The sequence below is a fragment of the Hippopotamus amphibius genome, chromosome 5 (genome assembly GCF_030028045.1).
Source record: "Hippopotamus amphibius kiboko isolate mHipAmp2 chromosome 5, mHipAmp2.hap2, whole genome shotgun sequence".
NCBI classification, from domain to species: domain Eukaryota; kingdom Metazoa; phylum Chordata; class Mammalia; order Artiodactyla; family Hippopotamidae; genus Hippopotamus; species Hippopotamus amphibius.
In genome coordinates this window covers 17,781,634-17,804,792 of record NC_080190.1, presented here as the reverse complement: position 1 = coordinate 17,804,792, position 23,159 = coordinate 17,781,634, and positions in this window count along the sequence as shown.

Below are 23,159 nucleotides of genomic sequence, written 5' to 3'. Positions count from 1 at the left end.
TGGATTAGGTACTGAATTCAGAAATGTTTTACTTCAATTAACAAAGACAATTTGGATTTTCTTTCTGTGTCTCTGTCTGTCTTTCTTCCTCCTCTTCCTCCTAGCTCAGTCAAACGACTATACCTGCATTTTACCTGCCTCTGCTTGAGTGGCTTTCTGCCTCAGTAGAGTTCATTCTCATACCAGTGGAATCAATGGAACTGGTAGAAAGCAGGCATTTTTGCTGAACTAAGGTGTAACTCTGTCTTGGCTTTAGCACTGCCATTCCCAAAGGGCTCTGAAAGAGCTGTATAGGTTGGTAGTGGATAAAACACTCAACAGAGGCAGAGAGGTAGAAGAGCTGCCCAACCCAGAGAGCACCTCAAATCTGGAAACAACAAATAAATACAAATGACAGGGGCTGTGGTGGGGTTTTCCAAATTCTAGTATCTTCTGCTTCTACTTAAGCCTTGAGCGAAGTGCTGACTACCGAGGCCCCTCTTGGTGGGAACGTGTCACCAGGTAAGGAGAGGTCCCGAGTGCGGCTTTCATTCTCTTATTTTACCCCTTGTCTGTGTTTCTGCCTGCCTGCCCCCTCATAATCTACTGCTGGTGGGCTCTCAGTAAATAAGAGGGCGAATTATAAACCAGTGAGCTTGCTGTTTAGCTGTATAACAACCACGCCGAACCCTGTATCTAAATAAGTGAGGCCTTCTTCAAGGTAGTCAACCTGGGAAGCCCTCTGTCCTGTTTTTAAACACCGCTATGGTTGCTCACAGAGTCTTACAGGACAACAGGCAACAATAACTTGTGCTAAATCTCTTAGTCGTTTGCGAAGCACAGATCATCACACCCTTGAAGCTGGCACAGTTCTCATTGTCACTTCATGTGAGGAATCATTCAATTCTGGTGTTACTGTTTGTGCCACCATTAGGCAGTTATACACCAGCTGCCCTAGAGCATTTCGGGTGATAGAACAAGAACAGACTAGAAGTAAACCCAGCCCACTCTTTCCCACCTCTCTGCTCCGGCTCTCTTCCATTTCTACACACCTTGTGAGCAGAAGCCCTGATTGCCTTCATTCTGGATTATTTTTTTCAGGGATGCTTGTATAACAAATAGCCTTAGAAGTATAATTTCTCCCTCCAGAGCAAAGGACATACAGACTTACCAAACCGTATAATAAAGATAATATCTCCTTGTCATACAAAAGACAAGCATGTTTACTGACCATTATAAAAGTTTCAGTTCTCGAAACTCAAAGTTTCTTCCCTAATACAATCCACTGTGTGTTCATGTCACTGTATGGGAATTGGGGTGCAGGGAAATGACACAAAGCTGATACTCTGGCCACTGCCATTTTGGAGAGTAAGAAAATGTCCTCCGTCTCTGACCCAGAAATCTTGTATCTTCTGCCAACATCCGTGGAATTGCGGCAGGCTAATTTATAGATGAAATACCACTCAAAATTTTGGACATTCTCGACCCCCCAGAGGATGGCAAATAATGTTGTGTAGGGTAGGAAGCGGGAAAAGTCCTAGAGAAGATGTAATAACAGGTCAGTCCCTGTGTGGATTTAGAGGCTGGGTTGGTTTCCAGCAGCTACTGTAGCAAATACCACAAACTGGTGGCTTTAAACAACAGAAATGTGTTCTCTCACAATTCTGGAGACCAGAAGTCTGAAATCAAGGTGTCAGCCGGGCTGTCCTCCTTCCAGCTCCTGGTGGCTGTTGGTGCTTCCTAGCTTGGGGCTGCATCCCTCTAATCTGGGACTCCTCTACTCTGTGTATCTCTCCTCCATGTATCCCTTGTAAGGACACTTGTCACTGGATTTGGTATCCACCTAGATAATCCAGGGTGATCTCATCTTAAAATCCTTAGCTTAATTACATCTGCAAAATACCCCCTTTCCAAATAAGGTAACATTCACAGGTTCTGGAGATCAGAAAGTAGATATATCTTTTGGGGGGCCCATTCAGCCCACCACAGGAGCTCAAATTCATATCACCTAGATGGTGAAAAAAAAGTCATAAGCCATTAATATAATTGAAAGAGGTCCCAAACTAGTATAGTTTCGAAGTACCTGGCAGAAGCAAACACACATCTTCTTTGATAAAATGCATCCCTAGCCTAAGGAAAGGTCTTAGAAATAATTTCCCAAGGAAAATGAGCAGATCGTGGTAAAAAATAACCAAGCACACAAGAAAAAAAGGTCAAAAATTGCCTGCCACACTCATACTCCATTCTTTGAGAAAGCGCCTTGCCCACAGACCCTGCTGCCTAGGAACCTATGTTTTGAACCAGTTGACACTGACCCCTGACCTTCACCTCAGCAGACAACCAAAGTGGGCATTAGTCCTGAGGACATTCAGTCTTCTGACTGGCTCATGACCTATGACTTAGTACAGATAGATGACCTGGCTAATTGGTTTTCTATCTTTCTCCCCTGCCCCCCTTCTCAAAAACTTGAACTAATAAATTAGGATAGAATTGGTCAGTTAGTCATGGAAGCTAAAACCAAAAGGCCGTCATGGAAAAGAGGTTGAGATCATGATGGTCAGGTACAATCCTGAGTTATGGGAGAAAGAATTGGGATCATCACAAGAACCAGAGGAGCCAGTTGAGAGCAGACGTGATAGAAGCAGCCACAGAGTTAGCTGCTCGTTGAAATGGTGAAACATAGAGTTAAAATTCATTAACTCACTGAACAAAAAAGCAAGAGACACTTCCTTGTATTTTTTTTCACTCTAGGCTGGTTGGGCAGGGTGGGGGGGAGGAGGTGGGGGGGGAGGGCAGGGGGAGGGGGGAAGGGCGGGGGTGGGGGGAGGGGGGAAGGGCGGGGGTGGGGGGAGGGGGGAAGGGCGGGGGTGGGGGGGGAGGGCGGGGGGGTACATAACTCTGAATGAGAATGAGATGAACAACTTTCTTGTAGCCTAGCAGGTCTTTAGAGCTAAAAACGGCAACAAAACCGCCCACACATTTCCAGTGCGTGGTATGAAAAGGAAGAAACCCACTATTGACACACCACCCAGGAACCTATAGTCATCTCCCATCTCCCTTCTCTGTGATGCCCAGTGCTCCGGCAGCACTGTTCTTGGATCTCCATGAAACTGAACCACAGGAATCCTTAACTGAGCTCATCTGAGCAGGTCTCCGATTTGTGTGATCAAGAATCAAACCGAAATCTTCTGTTCCTTAGCCCGGGAAGAAGTCAATAATTATTGAGTTAGGGATCATTTGCAGCAGTGAAAATTAACAAGAGTCAAAAGCCCCCTCCTTGGAATCTTGGGAACAGGGGATCTTACTGAGATGGAAAGGGAAGAAGTTTTAGTTGCATCTGCTTGCTGCAGCAACTTCAGCCTTGATGCAAGATTCTAATACGGCAGCATCCCATCCATTCAGTACTACAAGTCCAAAGCTATTTCGTGGACTTTGGTCTTTCCAGAATATGCATTAGAAAGATGAGGATTTTAGTGGGATGTATGCCAGGTGCTCAAAGAGGGGCATGATGCGTGGAGATCACAGAAGAGCTCCCGAGTAGGACACACCCAGTGACCAGAGGCAACCAGTAGCATCTTGGAATGTGAGGGTGGAGGAAGCTGATGTTACTGTCCCCTTTGGGTGCTAAGGCAGAGGCTATGGTGGGTGTCTGTTATTTCTACCCACATTACTCCTCTTCGCTTTCTTCCAGAAACAAAAATAGGGGGAAAGGAATTCCCTCTTCCCAGATACATCGCCTATTCACTTTCAGCCTTCGCTCCTTCCCATCCTTTTTGTGTGATTACAACGTCATTTAAATTTGACTTCTGTCGCTTGCTACCAAAGAGTCGGAAGGTTCTACTTGGTTCTGTCTCTGGCTTCAGGAACACACCACAGAGGAAGCTAAGGAGCCCTGTAAGTGGAGGGGCTTATGGAATTAATGGAGGTTGACTTCCTTATGGAGACGTTCTTCTCCAGGCGCCTATGCTCTAGCTGTGAGTGTGAGGCTTGTGCAGGCTCTCCGGGCTGCATGTTGACATAAGAGATTAGGTTGCACAGGAATACTCTACTTCAGAGCTATTTTGATTGAAAGAACAAACTAAAAATTAATAACAGTAATTATAGCTCATTTCCTTCACTGAGTTATATCTTTTTACGAAGGCGACTTGAAAACAAGAATCTCCCCTTTGTGTGCAAATGGAAATGAGATACGAGGAGAGAACGCACACTATGGGTCACAGCTTCTGGCATTTCCCTGTTCGCTGCCTTTACTGCTCTCAGAAGAACAGAGTGCATACATTTTTCTTTTTTTTTATGTCACTGATAAATTCCTTTATCAGTGGTTTCCTTTCAAAACAAAAAAGTCACTTGGTTTTCTGTATCTATTTTTAAAGAGACCATTAAATTTCTAAACTAGCTTGCAATTCGGCTGACCACGGAGCTTCCACTCATGCTGTCCTGGTCCAGCTAGTTGGCTCCCAGGCGTCTTCCTTCTTCTGGCCACACTGGGCATTTCCACATGGACAGAATGTGAAGGGCTAGACCCGCAGAAAGCCACACAAACATTCTGACACATCATCTTACAAAATCTCGCGGTGACCCACATGGAGTGAAAAGTCCAACCTTCATTCCAGCCTGCATGAAAGAGTCTGGTGTTCAGGATGGTGACCTGCTGTGCCCTGGGCAGCCCCTCCAGTGACCGGTAAAGGCCTCCTACTGGAAGAACAGCAGGAGCGGCCAGGGGAAATGCTGATCTAACCTCCTAGGTAATCACAGCCCATGTCCCTTGCCTGCTGCCAGAAGTCCAAGAGGGAGCCTTTTCCCAACTCTGGCCACCAGGCCACATGGGGCCTGCAAAATCATCCCAGCACTCCGTGAAAGAGCATAGAGCAGCCATTGTCATGTAAAATTATCCTGGGCAAAGCCCCAGAGAGCGTACCGCTGGATGCCATCCCACTCTCCCTGCACAAGAGTGTGTGACAGATAAAAATGGTTCCAACTCCTGCAGTGGTCATCAGCATTTTCCAAGTTTTCACTATCCATCTCATACTTTTAATCTCCCTCCTGCCCCAGATGCCTTGATCACTGAATTTCCCCCCAGAGGCTGCCCAGGAGAGGGAAGTCTCCTGGTGGCCATGGAGGGTAGAGAGGAGCCGAGGAACGAACCCAGTGGCCTCCTATTTGTCAAGGTTCCACTGAAATCACATCTATGCTCTGGGTTAGCAAACTAACTTGGCTCCCCTTCCAGGCCTGGCTCTCTCCATCAAATGTCTACTTTGCCCAAGATCACCCTTCAGCCCGATAACACAGAATAAGGCCACTGTCTGGTTGTCGCTGAGGCCTTTCATTCAAAGCCAAGTCTACTGACATCCTGCATAATACCTCCCCCAAGGAAGGCTGCCGCTTTCTCTCTCTGCCTCTGCAAAACACAGAACTTGCTCATGGATGGTTCTAACCTGAGAGAGCCTGCTAGAGCCAGGACATTTCTGTAGGCTTCTCATCAATTACTTTTTATTTTCCAGGCTGGACACTCCCTGTGGAACAAAGCTGGAAGCCGAACTGTGCTCAGAGAATATCCTGGCAGTGAAAACACTAGAGTGCTCAGTGAAAAATCTGTAATTTCCCCACCAACATCTCCAACAAGTGAGCCCTGCCGGCCACAGTGAGGATTAATTTGAACACGGTCATTTCTTGGCATCTCAGGATGAATTTTCCAGGACACAAAGGCATGAGATGTTGCATCATCTTGGTCATTTTTATGACAGGTGGGGAGGTAGAAGAGAACAAATAATTGGATGCACCAGAACAAATGAAACGGTAAAACACTCACAGTCAAGTCCTGGATCAAAGTGACTGGCTCATAGATATGCAAGAAATTCCCCCTCCCTTAAAATAAGAAATGAGGATGGAGCCGCCGGCACCTGGTCTAAAAGTGAGTCTTTCACAGCCTTCAAGAGGCATTCAATGCTTCCCACTGCCACCCAACACTCAAGAGAAAGTGTCACCTGAGAATCTGACTTTGAGTTTCAAACTAGGGGGAGGTATTGGAAATAAATCAAAATACGCACACGAGTTGTGCTGTGATGAGGGGATTCCTGGGTATTTTTTCCTTTTCTCTATTTTCCTAACTTCCTATATACCATAAAAAAAGATACACACCCCCTCTTTTTCAGCATGTCAGCCACCCCACCTAGTTAAAAATTTTGGCACGCATTCTTGAGGGCTTTTTTTTCTTTTCCTTAAACGTCTCAATCCATGCATCCTGTCTTCTCTACCTCCACCTTCTGGTCATTAGTGCAGACACCTGGGGCCATTTCAGTCCTCTTCTGAGCACTGACGGCCTTCCCTACATGGCTTCCCCATTGCTGGACTCGCTCGTCATCCAGGCCACCCTCCAACGGCAGCCAGAGGGACTTTCTAAAATAGAAACCCTGTCATGTCACATTCCCGCTCAACCTCTTCCATAGCTCTTCGTTGCCTCCAGGAGACAATTTAAATGCCTTTCCGTAACACGCAGGGCTCTTCAGAACCAAACCTGCCAAGCTCTTCCTTGCTCCTTCCCCACAGCCGCTGCTGCTCACAGGCCCCCAGGTCGCTCATTCCAGCCACAGGCCTCTATTCCAGCCATTCCCTTTGCCTGAAATGCCCCCACCTCCCACCCGCACAGCCTCCCAGCCTCCATGAAGCCCAAGCATCCCACACTTCCCCACCCAAGGAAACGCTGCTGGCCACACAGTTGGTCTTGACACTGACCCTATCCGTGTCACAGCACTGTACACAGGGCTCTGGTGCGGTGCCTCCCTCCCCTGGCCCCAACATTTGTCTCTCTCACTAGACTGTGGGCTCCAGAGGGCAGGGACCTGGTATGATTCATTTCTGGACCTCAGCACGTGGCTTCTGTAGAGCCCTGCACAGGGGAGATGTTCAGTAAATACTGTTGATCTCAGAAAAGGAGGAGTAAATCAAGGAATGAAAATGTGGCTTTCTGCCACACTTGTCACAGTACCTTGAACTGTATCATCAACTTTAGCACGATGAAGAAACAAAACAAAACGAAACGGATCATCTAAAACCTCAAGAAAAGCCAAATCACATCAAATGCTTGTTGGTTCCCAGATTCTGGACTTTTTCTCTCTTCCACTGCTCACCCTCCCAGGCCCCCTCTTGCCTTCCAACAGCATTTCTGTAAGGAAAATACAAAGAGGTACCTAAAAGGATTTTGCTGTTTAAGTTTTAGTGTAGCTGTGACAAGAGATTCTAGGTGTCAACACTGGCTATAGGAGGGTTCCCGTTTGGGAAAGGAGTCTTCTTCTTATGGAGTATCCATTGCAATTATCAAAGCCCTAACCCAATCTCCTCTTCAAGCAATTACAGATCATTAACTACTTGACAGAGGATAAGGGAAAACCTAAGCCAAAGTTGTAGAAGCCATTGCACAACGAAGGTTAGCTGAAATGGAGATAAAGCATCCCTGAAATTACAACACGAGTTGTGAAACAGAGTTTGCATACACACCGCCAGAGTCCAGAGTCTGGGTTCTATCCCATCCAGCCATTTGCTGTGGACATGGGGCACATCACCCAAACTTTGAGAACCTCAGTTTCCAGGGCATGAGACAAGGAGGGATCAGAGGAGGTGCCCTGTGAGAGCCTGTGCCATCACTTCAGAGAACAGAAGCCTGGCACAGTACAAAGGTCAGAACCTGGCCACGGAGGGAGAAGACTGGGTTCAGTCCTGACACTGCCACGTCTAACTGGACATCCTTGAGTGTCCTTGGGCAGATTCCTGAAGCTCTTTGTGCTTCCGTTTCCCCACCTGAAGAATGAGGCTTATAAAATGGAACTTCCAGAGCTGTCAGGAGGAACAGAAAGTAGCTCACGTGTAGGAAAGGGTCGCACTGATTATTATTGGGGTTTGAGGCCACAGGGCATAGTAATTAGGAACACAGACCCACCTGGTTCAAATCCCAGTTCTGCTGTGTCATCTTCAGCAAGCGCCTTACTTTCTCTGAGCCTGTTTCTTCCTGTGACAAATGGAGATAATGGTCATACGTACCTCAAAGGGTTGTTGGGAGATTTTTAAAAAATCAATTACACATAAATAAAAGTAAAAGCACTCAGGACCCGGCAGGGGACACCCTCGCTCATCTCAGGGTCTGAGGCCCGTCTGCCCCTACTCCCCTCCTTCTCAGCCCGCTCCCCCTGCGGTCAGAAGGGTCCTCCCTTCCCATCCTTCCAGGGAGAAGAGGGGAGAGGAAAACAAGATCACAGGTGGCAGGGGAGGGGCCCAAGGTGACCTTGGAGGCGCAGAGAAAGCTGGCCTGGAGCTCATCTGCCCTCAGAACAGGTTCACCCCACCTGACCTCTCTTGATTTCCGAAGCTTAAAATAGCCTGAACCAGTGTGGCCACATTTCACTGCCGCTTGGAGAGAGCCCCGAGGGTGTTTTCAGGCCAGCTCTGCGCGTCTCACTAGCCAGGCTCAAGTTGGGAGTCATTCTTACACAGCCGGGCTTCACCAGGTTGGCAGCGGAAGTGCGTCCTGAGCGCTTTTCTGCTAAGGCCCAGCAACGGGAGCTCCGAGGGGTCAGGCTGATCAGCTCCTTCAATAAACAGGGCCTGTGGAGCCCTGCTGGCTGCGGGGGAGGGGAGGGTTACGGGGTGGGGGAGGGATGGCAAGTTCTAAGGAGGCCAAGGATCACACCATGGGGCAAAGCCTGCACTAGGGAGTCAGGTGGCGGGTGGTCTAGATCCAGCTCCTCCCCTCACCCAAGGTATGTGACCTTGACTAAGTTGCCGCCTGTCTCTGGGCCTTTAATTGGCCTCTGATATTTCTCCGTCTCTGAAATCGGCTCTGTTCTCCATCTGGCAGTGGCTCCATTCTCAGACCTTACGTGATGTCAAGATGGCTTCCAGCAGCTACCAACCTACTTCTTCTGATGCTCACATGTAGCGGGAACCGTGGAGAGCTTCTCTTCTCCCTCGTTAGCCAAGCTCTTGTTGCTTGAGGGGCTGTGCATCCATCCGTGGGGGTCACAGTGAACCAGCCCTCAGAGGCCATTCTGATCCCTTCAGGATGCCTCCCTGTGCTGCAAAGGCTACAAAATGGAAATCTACATCCTAGCCCCACTCCACTGGGGTTCTGCATGCAAATTAGGTGCCATTCATCAGATGTCCTAGCACGAGATTTGGAAGGTAGCAGTGAGATGGGTACCATTCTCTTGCTGCTTCAGCTGTGGCTCCTGGCCAAGGTCCCAGGTAAAGTCTCCAGCTTCATGGTTGTCCAGAAGCTTCTGAAGCCTGGATTGTAGCAACTGGGTATATTCTTTTTTTTAATAAATTTATTTTTATTTATTTTATTGGCTGTGTTGGGTCTTTTTTGCTGTGTGCCAGCTTTCTTTTAGTTGCGGTGAGCGGGGGCTACTCTTTGTTGCTGTGCACGGGCTCCTCATTGCCGTGGCTTCTCTTGTTGCAGAGCACAGGCTCTAGGCCCATGGGTTTCCGCAGTTGCAGCACATGGGCTCAATAGTTGTGGCTCATGGGCTCTAAAGCGCAGGCTCAATAGTTGTGGCACATGGGCTTAGTTGCTCTGCGGCATGTGGGATCTCCACAGCAGGGATTGTACCCGTGTCCCCTGCATTGGCAGGCGGATTCTTAACCACTGCGCCACCTAGGAAGCCCACAACTGGGTATATTCTTAAATGGAATGGCAGGGTGGTGGGTGGTGTTCCTCTCTCTTCACCTTGATCCCTGGTGGGCAAAAAGCATCTTTCCTGAAGACCCAGCCAGAGCTTTTCCAGTGATTTCATGAGTACCTGTTCCCCAGCATTAAATATCTTTCTGTTTAAAAACAGCCAGGTCATTCCTGCCCTCTGTGTCTGATTCCTGACCAAGGCCCCATCCCTGAACTAATCACTGGGCCAGAGGGAAAGGAACATGCTGACTGCCTGGGCCTTGGGTACATGCCTGCCCATGGAGACTGGGTTAGTCATCTCTACCAAAAGATACAGGTTACAGAGAATAATTTCCTGAAATTACTATTACTTTAATATTGCTAAATTGCTCTAAGAATAATTAAAGTACAATTCTCAAGGGAAAGGGGGGATGGAGATTGGGAAACCAAAAAAACAACAAATGTTCATTACACGTCCCAACTCAGCTGTCAGGTTAAGGAGCCCTGGAAGACATAAACAGAATAGTGGAAGATGTCAAGACTCTGTCCAGGCCAAAACTGTTGTGCAGAAGACTCTGACGGTACCCCACTGAGATCCCCTCCATCCTCCTTCCTGTTTCCCATGTCCATCCCCTGGTCCCGTGTGCTCAGCTTCTGGCCTGCAGCAGAAGAGCACCCTGGGTGCTTGCACTCGCAGAGAGCTGGGCTACCTGGGAGCTCACCTTGGCCAGGTTGGCTCTTGACCAATGACTGGCTGGTACAGGGGGGTGAAAGGCCAGCTCTCCTGCCTCAGGTGTGGACTAACTCTGAGGTATAATTGACACTGCAGGGCTCCCCTGTGGGATCTGGCTGAGGCTGGGACTTGACCCAAGAACATACCCCTCCCCTATTCCTTGGCTTCTCCCCTTCCTTGACCTCCTCCCCCAGTTCCTGGGAAGACTTTTAGTAAATCAGTTGCACACAAATCCTCATCACTGGGTCTGCTTCCAAGAAACCTGGACATATTGAAATGGGCAGAGGTGTTCACAGCCAATGAGAACCCCGGCCTCTACTCTGGCTCACTTGCCATGTGACATTGTCAATATTGAGGTGAGTCCCACCTCCGAGCTAGAATTCTGGGTGAAAACTGGTTTCTTCCTTTTTAAAAAGGGATCATTACACGGAGAACTTTTATAATTCCTTCTTTGTCCTTATACTCAGATTAAAGCCATGCAAACCTAAGAGAGCATCAGTTACCCTTGGTTGTCTTTTCACTGCTCCTTGATTAGAAAATACTAAAGGTCACCAGAGGTGTCCACTTGAACTCCACGTTCCTAAATAAATATGTGAGGAAAGAACCCTTTTCTTTCATTAACAAATAATAATAATACAATAAAAACACTTTGGTGGAGAGAGGCGCGCGGTGGGGAGTACACGGAAGGATGGATAGGCGGTCTCCTTCCCGCTCTGCTGCTGCCGGACAAGCTGAGCCATCGTGGGACCACAGGACCTCTCTGAACCCCCTTCCTCATCTATTGAAATGATTGCCTCCTGGGTCCTATCTAGCTCCAAAGTTCTCCATCTCTTCTGGGAAGGATGTCCACACTGCTACAGAGCACTGAATTTTAATGCTGTTTTTTCATAGGAACCAGAGGAGAGTAGAAGCAACTTGTTTTAAGCATCCTTTTACTTTTCTGGGAAGTAAGAGAATTCGCTGCACTACAAGTAGACCCATTCAGCCTGAAGGCTGACCTCGCAGCTTCCAAGAACAATTCCTGACCCAAGCCAAGATGAACATTAGGAATTTCCTTCTTAAGCAGCAGTTCAAGTGTCCAAATCAGTAACATCTTTGTCTTGGACCGATGCGACCCACAGTCTTGCTACCTCCCACCAGGAAGGACCATTATTTGGGAGATGGTTGTATTGTAAGAAAACCTCTGTTTGCCAAATTGGAGAGTTGGGTAATTACAATTCCAGGACTTCACGTAGGTGGTTTCTTCAAAGGCCTTCGTTTATTTGCTGCTTGATGTAAAAGAAACCTCATTTATGTTGTTTCTTTTTCTCTCAGGGAGGTTAAGAGCTCAGAACAGCTAATGGACTACATATATCACTGGCTTTAATATAGTTCCAGGCAACTTAATGCTAAAGCAATGTGATGATTTGATATTATAAAAAGCATCCATTTTCACTGAGAATGGAAGATCAGCTAATCAGGTGTCCATTCAGAAAATAATGTAGCTGATAAAAGGCATTGTTGAGAAAGGGAGCGAGGAAGAGAGAGGGAGGGAGGAAAAAAGGAAGGAAGCAGATGAAAGAATAAAAGAGAAGAGGGAAGGAGGGGAGGGAGGGAGGGAGGAAGGGAGGGAGGAAAGAAAGGCAGAAAACCAAATTTATACATGCTGTTGAATTTTAACCCTAGCCGACTAGCCAGCTGTGTCCGATAGAAATATAATGGCAGACACTACCCTCATTGATCACCGGTATGTCTCTAAGACTTAACAGTGTCTGGCATGCGGTGACTGTTCTATAAATGTAAATGAGAGAATGTATACACAAATAACTTCAAGCCATATTCGCTGAGTATCTGCCGTATTACATTAAGCATCACATGAAACATTGAAGAAATGTAAATATTTTTTGAGTAAATGAACAAGCGAATGAAGGAACGAGATCATATTCAACATGCCCTTCTGATCTACCTATAATATATAACGGAGTGTTACAACCTAGGACTTAGCATTTTCAGTATGCAGGATTCTTTACCACCATGCCACCAGGGAAGTCCCTAAAATATTTATTTAAAATCAACTAAACAGCCTGCCTTTTTGATTTTTTTTTTTTCGCTCATGGCTCTTTATAACTAGACCTTAGGACCATTCTCAGTTACTGAGCATTAGAGATGCTTCTATAACAGCAGATGGACTCTTTGTTGACACATTTCATCGTCCCTTCAGAATATCCATTAATCTGTAGAAGAGAAAGAGACAGCCACACGCATACACAAAATCATAAGAAATGCTTGCGTTCAAAATACTACCATTCAGAAAAAGAAAAGAAAAAGAAATATAAAGTGAGCTACATGTGTAATTTGAAAGTATCTCGGAATCGTATTGAAAAAGTAAAAAAAAAAAATAGTTGAAACTACTTTAAAAATTTTTTTAATCTTTATTTTATATTGGAATATAGTTGATTAACAATGTTGTGTTAGTTTCAGGTGTACAGCACAGTGATACAGTTATACATATACATGTATCTATTCTTTTTCAAATTCTTTTCCCATTTAGGTTATTACAGAGTATTGAGCAGAGTTCCCAGTGCTATACAGTAGGTCCTTGTTGGTTATCTATTTTAAATATAGCAGCGCATACAAACTACTTTTTAATAATATGTTTTATTTAACTTAATGTAACCAAACCTCATCTAATATATTTGAAAGGAAAAGATCATTTCAACCTGTGATCAATATAAAAAGTATTAAGACATACTGCATTCTTTTTTTCCCCTGACTTTTCTAAATTATCATAGTTCAGGGTGTTTTTGGCACGTGGAGCACACAGCTCGAATTGGCCACACTTCAAGCACTCGGTCGTCATGTGTGGCCACCATATTGGACATCACGGGTCTGGTCTCTGCCTCTGCCACTCAACTGAAACTCCTCTCTGACCGGACACCAATGACCTCCTAAGCCACATGGCTTCACAGAGGAAGCTTCTGTGTCTTCTCACACAGAAGCTTCCTCGGAATTCTCTTTGAAGTCTCTGCTTTGCGAGGCACATTTGATTACCCACTCCCTGAAATTTTCTCCTCCCTTGAATTACAAAACTTGGCATCCTCAGTTCCTTCCCTGCCTCTCCAATGGTGTCCCTACGGCGCTCTTGCTGCCCTCCAAGCATGAGTTGTCTTTCTCTATTTGAACAGCTCCCAAACCCAGGCTTCCAGGCTGGACCTGGCTTTTCCATTTGGAACATATTCCCAGCTGCCTGAAGAACTTCTCCATGCACCTAGCATCCCTTAGCACCTAAGACCAAATGTGCTAGACCAGCCCTACCCATGCTACCCATGCTAGCTTTCTTCCCTGACATCCCAGTTTTTGTTCATGTCTGCCCATCACTGAACAAATACTTAAGGAGCACATACTCTGTGTCAGCTATGGGGATACAGCTGCAGACAGGCCAGACGAAAATCTGTTTTTGTGGAGCCGACATTCTAGTGAGGATAGATGGACACTCAAACATAATAAGTAAAATACATACTATGTTAGGAAGTAACATTCACTACGGAGAAGAACAGTAAGATAAGGGGAATGGTACTTAGGTGGGCCCAGCAAGAAGGTGACACTGGAAGGGAGTTCAACTCGAGGATGGAAGATGCCTTAGAGGACTGGGACGGGGAGGGTGGGGGGGACTCAAGGGAGGGTGCGGGGGGGGGAGTCGAGGGAGGGAGGGAATACGGGGATATGTGTATAAAAACAGATGATTGAACTTGGTGTACCCCCAAAAAATAATAAATAAATAAATTAAATTAAAAAAAAAAAAGAAAGTGACACTGGGACAAAGGAATCAAGGAAGAGAAAGAGAGTAAACCGTGCATATATCCAGGGTGGAGCTTCCAAGCCAAGAGAGATGTCCTTGTGGCTGACCATGTCCCGTAGTTGACCTTTAGCGAAACCACAGTGGCAAGAGCAGAGTGAGCAATGGGGCAGATAAGAAGGAGACGAGATCAGAAGGAGATGAGAGTCTGGAGTGGCAGGGTGCCCAGGCCATTGTGAGGGCTTTGGTCACCCAGGCTAGGAAAGCAGGGCTGGTCTCTCTCCTCTGTGCCTCTCCATTCATCCAGTCTCCAGGGCTGATCCTCTTTTTTGGTTTGTTTGTTTCATGTTGCATTTTGGTTTTGTGTCTGTTTTGTGTGTGTGTTTTAATTTATTGTTTTTAGAATTTTTATTGGAGTGTAGTTGATTTACAATGTTGTGCAGGGCTGACCCTCTTGATTCCATCCCACCCTCCATATCATCCGATCCCCAACCACCTTACCATTGGTAGATACTCTCCCTAAAGCACAGCAGTGGTCGCGTTCTCCTTCACAGCCCATCCCCAGCACCTCTGAAATAAGGTTTAAAGCCTCAGGTGAATCATTTAGGGGCCCCTCCACAATCAGCCATTCCTTGCTCACCCGCAGGCTACCCCGTGCTCCAGCCAGATTGGGTTCCTTGCAGTTCCCTTGCATGCCTTATGAACGCTCTAGCCTATTCACTTCAATGAATAAACACGTATCTTCCATGAAGACCTCCCTTAAACAGACTTGTTCCCAACCGGTAGTTTCTTCTTTAAACTCTCATCCCATTTCGCATTTGTCTTTGTTAGCACATCGGCCACATTTGGACTTGCGTTAGTATATCCTTGTCTTCTCCTCTCCTAAATTTCCCTGGGGAACTTGCCATTTTTGGTTTGTGCAGAATTCCTAATTCCTAGGGCTGTGCTCCCATAGATGGGGTACCACGTACGTGCTGAATATCCTAGCGGACGAATGAATGAATGAATCATGGTAATATGATTAGTTGCTGTGTTACATGGTTGGGTGAGGACAGCAGAATTAGACATTTTCTTTCCTCCAATCTCCAAAATCTGTAATATCCATTTTATTACAAGTACTAAAGTAAAACATTTGTGTAATTTTTAAAAATCACTATAGTTTATGCTGGGTCATCAATGATCAGGCAAGCAATTTAACTTCTCTGAGCCTGTTTCCTCAGCTATAAGGAGGGGATGTGATTCTTACTTCAGAGGGTTGCAGTGAGAATTCATATTTATATGAGATCATGTATGTAAGATATCAGGTACCTAGCCTGGCACACAGTAGGTGCTCAATAAAAGACAGAAAGGATAACAATGATGGTGATGCTGGTGGTGGTAGTAGTGGTAACAGTGATGGCAAAAATTATGACTTTCAACCGGCTAGAAATGAAGTGCTAAGAAGAGAAGGTTCTGCCCGGGTGGTTGAGTGAGCACAGCTCTCAGTGTAAACAGGTAATGGAGTTTTCCCTTCATCAGATGCTATTCACAGAAGCAAAGGTCATCTGATATATTCACAGAAGGTTCCAGGCATATCAATTATTCATTCCTGCATTTAAGACTTTGAAACAGATGCATTTCATACTGAGAATGAAAATGATTGAAAAGAGAAAAATCCAGTTAGTGTGGCTATTAGGTGTGATGAACTGTGTAAAGATGGTTTATTGGATGCATGTATAGTTTTTTTTAAAAAGAAGCAACCCTTTCCCATAATAACTTTGTAGCTTTCACTTCTATATTATAAAATTATTCATGTGTATTACAGAACATTTGCAGGAAAAAGCAAAAGAATAAAAGCACTCATAATTCCACTATTTAGGGTCAACAGCTGTGTATACTTTGAGATGTATTTCTCTGATCTGTTTTATTTTTTCCTTTCTAGCAGTTTGGGGGGAAAAGCCATGCATCCTCTCTTTACTGTGCTACTGGTTCACGTTAATTTGAATTCATTTTTCTTTGATTATCAATGGCAAGAATTAAACAGTGCCTATTGCCTTTCTCTTATGGAAGACATGATACTTGGTATGTTATTACTTACTTTCTACTTCTTTCAACCATTCCCAGCTTTGGTTTATTTAATATGGAATTTGGGGCTTAAATTATTATTACTAATAATATATATCTTCTCTTTCTATAATTATTTTGATATTTAGGTTGAGTTTTATGATCACATCAGCATTAGACTTATTTGTATTTAATTGGTCACATCGTTTAACACCCATGCATTAAACTGTGTCTTCCTCATTGTAAAGTACTTGTTTTGCTTCATCTGCTGATTGATTGGTATTCTTCTTAGGGTAACTCTCCCATGCAGGGCTTGTGTGTAGTTAACTCTCTGAGGTCTAGGATATCTGATAATATTTTTGTGAACATTAACTTGGCTGAATGTAGAATTATTGGTTCATAAATGTTCCCCATAAAAATTATGTAGATGTTGTTCAGTTACTCAGTTTGTTTCATTTAATAGAAAAATCTAAAAGAACACTGATACGTATTCACTTGGAGTAGCTTTCCTTGAAGCTTACGTGGTTTTTTCGTTTTTTGTTTTTTTTTGCCTTTGCCCTTGAAATTCAGGAAAATTAATTATAGCAAATCTATTGGTCTATGTAATAAATTCTGCCTGGTACTTACTGACCCTTTCCCATCTCTTGTCTATAGTAATTTAAAGCCACCCTGTTTGGTAGCAGAATCACGAATAATGGATTTCAGGGTGTGTGAAATCCAGGATAGCCCTGCGCTTTTTGAATACATTTAAAGATAGTGAGATCTGATGGAAGGAACACAGTCTGCGGTATCAGCTCTGCGAGTGGTCAGCTGCATGACCTTGGACATGTTACCTGATTTCTCTCCAAGCCTCAATTTCCTCATCTGTAAATGGAGATAGGAAAAACTCCTTGTGGAATACATAAGGCAAAAACTAGGCCCTCTCTAAGTCATATCTACTCTTCTGCAACGTGAGAAGAATAATACCTCTCCAAGCCAAGGCTGTAGAACTCTGGTGCAAGAAAAATTCAGGTTCTATCTTGGGAGTCAGAGTTGCTCTTCTTACTAACTGGAACGTGTCTTGGAGGATTGCCTCCATCCTTGAAAGACGAAAACATTTGGGGGAGCAGTGTGTCTGCCAAGGGAGAGAATGGTCAGCTGCAGCTTGAATCCAGTTATGGGAGCGTGAAATCTAGGAGGAGGAGCAGGGGAAGAAGAGCTGGTTCTCTCTTGGTCACTGACATAGGCCTCTTGGCCTTGTCTCAGGTCCTCCTGTTGTCCCTGTCCCTTTCATCATGACTCAGAACTGTGGACATGTTCACATCTACTAACGAGTAGAACCCATTAGAATACCAAGCTTCACCACTTAAAGAGTGGTCCACAGGCCAGCAGCTTCAGCATCACCCAGGAGCTTCTCAGAAATGCAGACTCTCAGGTCCCATCCTGGAGTCGCTGAATCAGAATTTGCATTTTAACAAGATCCCCAGGGGACGCACGTGCATGCCAAAGTTTGAGAAGTTTAGTCCTGACCACAGGTTGGTCAGAACTGAAGATTTAGATGGCTTCTATGTCACTAAGCAGTGGTTTTATTTTCATGCCTTTTTAATATAGAAACGAAAGCCCAGCAGGCAGTTCTAGAAGAAATGAAAGTAAGGCATATAGAATTTTAAAATGTAGAACCAGTGGTTTCCCATGCAGCCAATTCCGTGGGAACCAGGGAAGGACCTGGTTCTCCTTCCCGAGGCCACCTCAACCTGCTTCTCTGCCCTTGGCAGTGAGCTGGCACCATGAGGTCACTCTTCTCACACGTTCCCAGCCTCTCTGCCTGACCGCAGCAATAAGGACACAGCTGCTGGGAGCCACAATCACACCATCCATGGCTTTTGTGTCTCCCCCCACACCTCATGCTGGGGGATCACACGGTGACCATAGATTTGGTCACAAAACAAAAACTGGCATCTGCTGCTTCCGTAGGCGTTGTGTGGCCCCAGCCTCGACCTCCCTCTGGCCCTCAGATCCTCCCTCCCCCCTTCTCCAGCCATCACCCTGTGAAGGTATACCCTCAGCTTTGGCCACCACTCCCCGGCCAGAGCCAGAGCCAGAGCCAGAGCTGGAGTGAACATCCGGTGGTGACTCCAAGACTTTACCTTGACTTCTGGGGCTCCAGAGTCCACCAGGATGTCCTCTGAGCAAGGTGGTCTCTCAGCTTGTGAAGTACCAGCTCTTCTTCGGGCCTAGCCTGCGAGTCCAACTCGAATTCCCACAGGGGAAACGGAATGTGGCTGGAGTGAGGGGTCTAAACACATTCTGGGGTCCTCTGCAGCCCTCACATGGCTTTCTTCATCAGCTGCACGTGTTCAGAGGACACACCAGTCTTGGCTGCTCTTGTGTATGTAGAGTCACTGCAATGTCTGACACATAACAGGCACCTGTATGTGAACATAAGTCAAAGTGCAGCAAAGAGCCTGCATGGTCTTAACAGTGCAATCTGAGTTTAGTGAGAAATAAAGCTAATACCCAAGTGACTGGTCATGGCCTTGTAGAAGAGCCCCCAAATTCCTCTCTGCCGCACACGATTGCTTCTTTCTCTCATCCATGAGGATGAAACTATCCTCACGGGTGTGATGGGCCTTTTGGTCACGGGAGGAGAGGCCCCCTGGGCATAGTCTTCCTGGAAAGGTTGAGTTTAGAAAGCACTGAGGCAAAATGAAATGGGTGGAAAGTGAAGATTTGGGGGCAGCCTCGGGAAGGATAGGATGGGCGGGGAATGGGAGACATGGGAGAGAAGCTGGGAATGTTAAGACCAGTTCTGGGGAACAAAAGAGGACCCAGCAGCAGAGCAGGAGACCAAGGGCTTGAAAAGGAAAGTCGGGCGTAGGTCAAGACTGCGTAATGTTCTATTGGAACTCCACCCCCTCACTCCCGAGCCTTCAGGAAAGTCGGCCAAGTGCCACAATCTTGTGGAAAGGGAGCTGCTTTCAACCTTTGAGTGATGAGAGAGAGGGAGACAGAGAGAAGAGAAGGCACGCTGCTGAGCAGGGCAAGTCTGAACCAGGGAAGCCTCTGAGGCAGGGGCTGGTGAACGGAACGCACGGCTCTAGCAGGAACCTACAGCAACCTTGGAGTGGATGCAAGATGGGTCCTGAATGTGAGCAGCGACCACAAGTCACTGAGCATCAAGCATCGTATCAAAAGGAAGGAAGGATGGACCCCAAAGGCTGGAAGATAGAGACAACTGGCTGCCCTCACATGGGTCGCATAACACTTATCCCCACTGATGGAGCTGCCTCTGGCTTTTGGGCAAGTAAATCTTTCATCTGTGGAAACTACCAGCACATGACTGAGTTTTAGTCACAATGTTGTAAAACTTCCCTGGAGATTCCTGGACGAAAGTGAAAACTGTCACTATACAATGACAAATGAACCGGAATAACCAGGGTTGGATGACCTCCACCAGTCGCGCAGCCTGCTTCCCATGATAACAAAGTCCTCCCCACATAAGAGACAGATGTCCTGATTACCCCACTGACCTCTGCTCCGGAAGCACACCCACTCTGGGGAGGACGGGTCTTTTCAAAGAAATCCACCTGGGTTGGGCTCTGTGGTTCTCCAGAAAAATCAGACTGTTCACAGTAGTGCAGTAGGGAAAAATAAATGATCCGAGTCCTTGGAGAGAACTATTGCAGAGAAAAATTGTACTTAAAAAAACAGATGGTTCCTTTGTTTCTAACAGTTGCCTATAAATTCTCTATTTTTCTGGGCTGCGGAACTGAAAATGATTGAAATTGACATTCTTTTATCATGAGTCAGTTGACAAGAAAATTGAGAAAACAAAACAACGAGTGCCAGTTTTTTTTTTCTTTCTTTCCAAATGAGTAAGTCCAGAGGTTCAGATAAGAAAAAGAAAAGAGAAAGACGGATGTCAGTGTCTGTTTTTAGAGGCCGCCAGCAGTTGCCTTTCTGAAGCTGCTCTGCAGATGTGTGGACACAGACTTTTACCCAGCTGCTGCACATCTGGAATTCTGGAGGTGTCCTTCTGGTGCTCCACGCAAAACAGCAAAGAGCCAGCTTTGGTTTTCTGACCCACGTGATTTCATACCCTTTTGCAGACTTGAGCTGTGGAAAATTGCTGCTCTTGGCTTGAAACTCACAGTTTAGCAAGTGGTGTGTTTCAGGGGAACTGGTGGGCCTGAAGATTAATTTGTATTTACTGCCTCCTGGGCTCCCAATCAGCCTCTTGGCTCCCAGAGCCTCCAGTCTGAGTGTCGCCATGCACTCCAGGGGTGAGGAAGAATGCAGTACAAATGTCATCGGTGAGAACAGCCCACCGTCTGGATGTCTTCCGGCTTGTGCCTTTTCCCCCGTTTTCACCACCACACGTACAGAAAAGGTGATGGGAGACATTCACGTCTTCCACCAATCACAAAATGCCTCCTGTCCTGGACACCTGGCTGCGGGGACACTGTGGGGGGGCTGTATCTCCCTTCTTCTCCCAGCCACCGGGCCCACCTGAGATGCATCATGCCAGGTCTGCTGATGAGCACGCCAAGAGAGGGACCAGCATGGAGCCGGCTGACCGGCTAAAGGAGCTTGAATCATTTCTCCAAATACCATGCATACGAGAGAAAGGTGAATCGGCTTAGTGAAGAGTCTCTTTCCCACTTTTAAGCAGCAGTGAGTCCCAAAGGATGTTCAACTTTCCATACATGACTTTTAGAAATGGGATAGAATGTGGGGTGGGGGTAGCGAGAGTAGTGCATAGAATTTAATTATATATATATATATATATTTTTTTCTTCTTCTTCCGTCTTTGTTCCAGTGTACAATCCTGAGGTCCACAGCATTTGGCTGATCATTAAGTGCTCTGGGGAACGGTGCTGCCTTTGATGCAAAGTGGTAACTGAAATGAGAAAAGCAAGTGGATTCCCAATTCCAAGCTTTCCATGTTGCTCAGATGCCAGCCCCCCATCCCCCAGGAGAGCTTGCCTGAGTTTGCCTACTGTGAACATCCACCACCTGTATCCCCCACGTTGCATGGAACATTCGCTAACTCTAATCATAACAATAACAACAACAATAACCTTCCTAGATATTCTCTCCGTGCTTCTCGACTCTCCAAGAAGGCCCAAGAGGGCAGATCTGTGCTTATCGTGTCCCCAGCATCAAGTTCAGGGCCCTCCCTACAGAAGGTCTCAAAATAATGCAGGAAGATCCAGTTATGTATGGATATATAGCCCACCCAGGGTGAGGACAACTATCTCGCAGTAGCGAAATGACAAGGACGGCAGTTCAATTCAGAAAACACTTGCGGATGTCTTCTGGGGATTGTGGCTAAAAGCGGCTGTCACAGAAAAGGAGCTCCTAATTCCAGAGGTAAATGTCATTGTGCTGGCCACTTGGCCATCTTCAGTGTGAACTATAGGCCTGGAGACAGGAAGTGTGGAAAACCTGAGAAGCCACAGGAATTGCGGCTTTAGACATATAGCCTTGCCATGGGTTATGGGGAGGAAAAAGATTGGTACACCAGAGCCAGCTGTTACATTTTCAGGAAAATTGCAGGAATTTTGAGATCCAGTTGTTAAATCATTGGTACCTTGCGATCAGCTGTGGTAAGAGTATTTATACCATGGAAATCAGCAAACGCTACACATCAGATTCCTCCCATCCCATCCCATGTAGGAGAGCTGGTTTACCAGAACTTGACTGCTAACATCTGACTACCTGTTCACAGGTGAGAGTAAGTTTTGAGCGAAAGCTTCAAGCTGACTGTGATCTTAACAGGCCTTGTTGCACAAAGCACCAGCCTCTGCCGAGAGCAGCCTATGGTCCCCGGAGCAAAGGTTGGCCATTACCTATAGCTGAGAACCTTGGTCACGTCTGGGTCTTGTTAGCTACCTCTGCTTACCTGAAACCACTTAGAGTCACAGCAATATACACACATGTATAATCTGCATTTTGAGTTTGTAAATTTCTTTTATTCTGGACGCCCAGAACACTGCATGTGTATTAGATCAGCCATGATTCCTAATAGTGGTCCCCCAACTGGAAAGAAGCAGAACCAGAATAACTGCAGACGGCCTGAGTTTCTGTGCATGACACTCTCTTCTTGGATTTTCTCTGCCTTTTATTTTCCCTTCTCTGTAATATTTCTCTGGTTGGCATCCATGGCATTAAATACTGTTGCACACTGATTGAGCCCAAATCCAGCTGTGAGTTCTCCCCTGAGCCCCAGACTCATGTCCAACTTCCTCCTTGACATCTCCACTAGGATGTCCAATGGGTGTCTCAAACCTGTCTAGAGGTTACATTGGCTCATGTCACTCCTCTGCTTCCGGTGGCTCATCTCATGCCAAATACAAATCCCTAAAACGGTGTCATCTATGTCCCCAGCCCATCACTTCCCTGTCCTCCTCTCTCACTGCTCTCAGCACTGCCATGCTGGTCTCTTTGCTGTTTCTGAAACATAGCAGACAGGCTGCACTTTAGGAGAACTTGCTATTCCATCTGCCTGGAGATTTCTTTCACCAGGTGTCCACAGGGCTTCCTCCCTCACCTCCTCAAGTCTTTACCAAAGGCCCATTTTTAAACAGGCCTACCTTGACCACCTGATTTTAAATTACATCCTTCATACTCCCTACACGCTCCCCAGCCCCACCTCTTACCACCTCTCAGCACACCATATCTTACTGACTTTCCTGTTTATTGCTAGACTGTAAGCTCCCTGAGGGCAAGGATTTTAGTTCAGTTTGTTCAGTGTTGTGTCCCTAAGACTCAGCACAGCACCCAGCACATAGCAGGGGCTCAGTAAATACTTGTTGAATAAATAAATGAAAATCTTGGTTTCTCTTCTTAAACCTGCTCTTCTCCCAGTCTCCACTCTGCCCACGGGCCCACCATTTCACTCAGTATTTCAGGATAAAATTCTGACCTGCCTTCATCTTCTACTGGCAAGTGCCAACAGCTTGACCATCAGAATACACCTTGAATCTGACCACCTGCCT